We start from the raw sequence: 5,403 nt of genomic DNA, 5'->3' as shown, positions 1-5,403 counted from the left end.
CGCGGGTCGCTTCTCTTCTGTCTTCTGCGGCGTTCTCCTCTTGAAGAAACACGCGGCCGTCGCTGCGTGCGATCGACGAGGCACGACGACGATTCCTTTCGTTCGCACGGAGAAGGAAATGCAAGCGTATATGCCCGTCCCGTGGCGAGAGCCGACTGCCCTCCAGCACCTGGAACGGCTGACGGTAACCGGGTACAATGCCTCCTATATCGAGTGTCCTTCTTTAAACACCAGCCCGCCATCCGTGTCCTCCTCGTCTATCCCCTTCAATCTCGCCGTCCCTCTCGCTCACTTTTACGAGGACATTCCGTGCTCTCCGCTCTCCTATTAACGACCAGGTAGAAGCCAGTGGTGCTCAATAATCCCATACGACGATGTTTCTCCTACGGTGTTCTTCGATTCTGCGTAATTACGTACGTAGGTAAATACGGATACGTATTGGATCTGCCGGATCCAACACTAAGCGAGTCTTTCCCTCTACGCTGCCTTCTATCCGCACGGGGTGTAGCGACTCCGGTGTAGCTCGCGTCGAAGGGTCACGCGGCCAGCCTCTACGCCGTTGGTCATCGCGTTCTACGCCTCGTTCCACGTACATGTCCGGTAGCGTTCTAAAGGCGTTATCGATCCTGCGACTCGTACTCGTAGCCGCCTTTGTGTTACACGCTCGACGGCCGCAATCCCGACCGTCGCGCCGACGAGAACGGTCGCTTGGTTTCTCGATCGATCGGATAGCAACGCGTCTCGTGGCTTTGCCAACGATCGTTAACGCTTTCGAGTAACGATAGAGAGACCTCCTGTGTGCAGGCACCGATTCGATCGCAGCCGGTTCCACGCTCGTCTACGATTCGCGAGGCTCGAATCGTTCTTCGAAACGCGAAGGCAAGTTTGAACGATCGCTCGGACGAAAGATCGTTTCAATGGGATCGCGCGACAGTTTCGGTCGATGGAAGATTGAAACAGTTTTTCGTGATTTCCCTTGTACCTTTGACGTTGTAAGGAGAATACTATAGAGACGGCAGGTTCACTTTGAGGTCGTAGGGTTTGCGGTTGTGGAATATTAAGTTACTCCGATGGAAGAGCAAGTTTGCCATTCGGCATTTTAACTCGGCTTTTATTTTTTACGCTACGATATCCCTTTTGAGAGTAACTTTTCTGGATAATGGAAAGATAACAGTAGTTCTTTTTTTTTTTGTAAAGAACGTTTCGTTCGACGTACGTACGTCCGTGAATTCTCCTTGCACGTTAAATAGCAAAGCTGCAAGACCAAATTTCCTTTTTTTCAAGCGACTCTCGAAGGACTCTTTTGCTTTCCACCGTGCGATCTTCGTTTTGTAAACAAAGCGACTGGGAAGTACGTTTGCCCGCTGCTAGGCTTACGATTTAAATCGCCGGGAAGAAATACACGTAGAAGGGCGCTTGAGAGACGGTATTTCTCTTCGTGCCGTCGAGAAACGGCTTCGTTTTCGGATCGATTCGACCGAAACATCTTGCTCCGGACGGAGGATATCCGTCAAGGCACGGCTCCGTACACGGCCGATCGCCGATGCATTCCGACTCGAAGCATTTTTATCGAAGCGCGGCTGTACCTTTCGGACGGTATTTCGATAAAACCCATTTCTCACGAGTCGGAGACTATTCTAAATTAACCATCCCGGTTGATTGAACGGCAGAGGAACGGCCACCTTCACCGAGTTCCACTCGAGGCGTAACTGCAAAAATAAATGGGCCGCGCCGTAAATAATTTCTCGGCCGCAGACTCCTCTTTAAAATAGAAACCTTCTTCGGGTCCTTGCTGTGCAACGCCGTCTTTTATACCGATGTACAGCACGTTTCAAAAGTTGCAACATTTTCTCGGACAATGCCTCGAAGGTCGATGTAAGATTCGACGAGAAATAGGAAAACAGAATTTATACGAAAGTGGTAAAAGCTATCGTTTATTCGACGATGGCAAACCGGAGCAACGCGCAGGGCTGATCCATGGAACACCTGGTAGCCCTAACGAAGAAACGTGTCTGCGGTGAAATCTGAAATTCTTCTACGTACGTTCGCTCGTCGAATAACCGCGTACAACGAAAGGTTAAATAAAGATCTATCGCCTCGCAGAACCCATCTTTAACGCGTCCACCGCGTGCTTGTCGTTCCCAGTTGACACATAGTCCTTTCACCGTGTAGAATACGAATTAAAAGCTACGAACTTCGAAAGAGAGGATTTCACAACGTTTCGAACAAAAGTTTTGTCGCCTATAAATTTCACGACGAACGAGTAATATTCTGCGATATAAAAATCGACTTTATATACACGTCGTGTATGAAGATTACGCGTCAGCTTATCGGCATATCCGGAGAAGGGAGGCAGCCAGAGGTTAATCGCGAGAACAACATTTCGTGGAAATAACGGTTTAATCGTTGGCAGAGGTAGCCGGAGCACGATGTTCATCGAGGCACGACGTAAAGAGGGTGCGAGTTATGCGCGCGAGCATGCACGTCGAAGAGGAAAAGTCAGGCGTTCCACAGCGTGAAAACAACGGGCGATCGAAGTGAAAGGAAGAAACAACGTCGACGAGTTATACGGTTCGAGCGTAGACGACCGCGTGTAGGCGTATGCAAAACGCGAATTACTATTGACCGGACAGGACACGCGTGTGTACGTATAACGGAAGCGGCAACGGCAGCTGCGATAACAACGAGAAAGTTGGATGTCGGGTTTCCGATAGCTTCGACCAGATTCCCCGTTTCGATGAAACCGAACAGAAGCAAACCACGTCGTTGTTTCTTAGGTGCTGTTTATCGTAGCGTGGAAACGCCTGGCCGATCTCAACACCGCTCGAACGTCGCTCGAACATCACCGTTGCTTCGTACCGCGTTTTCGTCGTCTTTTCCACGTCGTACGGGAAAAGAAGCGAAGCGAAGCGAAAAACCAAGTAGCGAGATCTCCGAACGAGACAATAGCCGTTGTGATAACGAGAGAAAAATATGGGCGCTGTTACGCCTTTCAGCGTCTTAACAACTCCTTCTCGCGACCATGGAACGAACAATGAAATACGGTTGCGCTTTCATCCAGGCTTTTTCTTATTATCGAAGGGAAATATTTTATTTTATGACAGCAGAATATATGGCCTTAGCGATATTAAAGATAATGATGGAAAAAAGGCTGAACTCGGATTAGCGTTCAACTCGAATATCGAATATTTCACACTCTGGAGGATAAGGTCGAAGGTAAAATTACTTTTTGTCGTTTATTAACGACCAGAATTTTTTTTTTTTTTTTTCACCAGTATCTTGCTCTCTTTTTCTGTCCGGATAGGCGAACCTCGAACGTAACGCTGCGTCAGGTTAAAACGTATTCGAACGATATATCGCGACTGGAAAACTAGAGAGATTCGTTTCGATCGTTTATGACATTGAAACAAAAGCGACGAATAATCGCGTGCCGTCGCGTTCGAAGCGGAACAGTCCGATGAAAACCGAACGGAAGAGTCGCGTCGTTCTATCGTACGTAGCTCACCCTCGGTCCGATCTCGAGGTTGCAGATGGAATCGAAGGAAGAATAGGGTCCTGGTATGAGAGTTCGATTCTTCGGCGAGTTATCCGGCCTCGAAAGTTATTAAGACCGACGTCTTGCCGCTACTACGCGTTTCGAATTCTTATTCGGTTATTCGGACTTACAGCGATCTTCGGCGTTACTTTCTATCGCGCGCCTTTTATTTTCGGTTCTATTCAATTTTTCAGTCGCTTTCATTCTCAATGGATATTTCTGCGAGTTGGCACGATCGATGGAGGGAATATGATCGAAGTCCTACGAAAGAGGCCAAAGGAAGTATATAGCTGTGAATTAATGCAGCGGTGCTACCAATTGATGCAGCGACGCTCAGGGCCGCAGCCGTATTTTACCATTTTCTTTATATGTGTCGGACTCGCGAGTATCTAGACTTTCGAACATACAGCCTCACATAGCGTTAATTATTTATCGATTATCCTTTTAACACTAAGGAGGCGATAATAACTATTGCACATCTTACAAGTAGGTTAGCACGTAAAATCCTTAAGGGCTTACTACGTTACTTTAGCTTATCGAAGAATTATATATCGACTTGAGCGTAAAAGTAGTACGGACCACTTACCGGCAACCAGGTGCTAGTCCAAGTTGAGCGTCGCTCGTCCAAATTTATAAAAGGACGAGGTGGTCACCACCATTTGGCACTTTAGATCAAACTCGTTCCTACGTTTTGCCGATAGCTCGCGATCTACTATTCGCCTTTACCTTTCCTTCAAAATCCTTCCCGTATCCTATTTCCTGATTTATAGCGGACGTTTCCGAGATTTTCTTTCTCCCACAACGCAGCCGCAAGCGTGAAATCCTACCGTGCAAGAATCGCCAGATGCGAAGCCGATCTATCAGCGGTGACAATTTCAGGAACGAAAAGCATCGCGTCTTGCCGAACCACCGACATGAGGTTTTAGCGAATGCGCGAATAAAAAGTAGCGGAGAGATAAGAAAAGGCGAATAAAATGGACAAAAGGACAGGTGAAAGCAGGAAGAACGCGTGCTCGAGCGAAAACGTATATCACAGAAATCTGGGAGTGGCGAGTTCGAGTTGGCTAGAAGTTTAGCAACGATCGACGATGCGAACACGAGGCACGATATACACGGCCGATGATCCATACCCGTGCTCCGACCTTATCCAACGAACGAAGAACGTTGCATGGAAATCGGCACGTTCCAACGTCTATCAATGCCGCTATTTGCTTAATTCGAGACTTCGCTACATTTCTTTCATCGACGCTATCACTGAGAAAAGAACCGAGGAGAAATTCGCATTAAATGTGAAACACGAATTCCAATGTTTTTCTGACTATTAATATCCATCGCGGAGCTGTGGCCGATGGGTCTTTGGACTCATCTATCAAGTCGCCGAGCAAAAACATACAGACTCGTTTAAAAAGACAGAAAGGTGACCCCGTAACGAGGAAATACCTGCGGCCACCAAGGAATCGTTATCGACAGGCAGGAATCGTTGTCTCTCACTCGCAAAAGAGCCCGTTTCTCGTAAAACAAAGCTCGACCTTATACAGGCTATCGTCTATATAAAACTATGATCTACTCTTGCCGAAGAGCCCGTAGCTTTCTCCCTCTCGATATCCCTCGTTATATTTCTCGCAATACATCAAAGGACCCCTCGAACGATCTCGCCAAATCACCCTTTCGATGTTCCCGTGCACACGACAGTTTCCACCAATTTCCATCGATCAATTACCCACGGATTCTATCTACGATGCCACGACTACACGGAGATGATACGCGCGAGAGGACGCGCCGCACCGCGCCGCCGAAACACGCACAGCACGCGCGAAACGCAGCCACGAAGGCGGCGTCTCGGCGCAGACGCCGCAGTAGATTCGCGT

The sequence above is a fragment of the Bombus impatiens genome, unplaced genomic scaffold, assembly GCF_000188095.3.
Source record: "Bombus impatiens unplaced genomic scaffold, BIMP_2.2 scf_0377, whole genome shotgun sequence".
NCBI lineage: Eukaryota > Metazoa > Arthropoda > Insecta > Hymenoptera > Apidae > Bombus > Bombus impatiens.
This window is presented reverse-complemented; position numbering follows the sequence as displayed.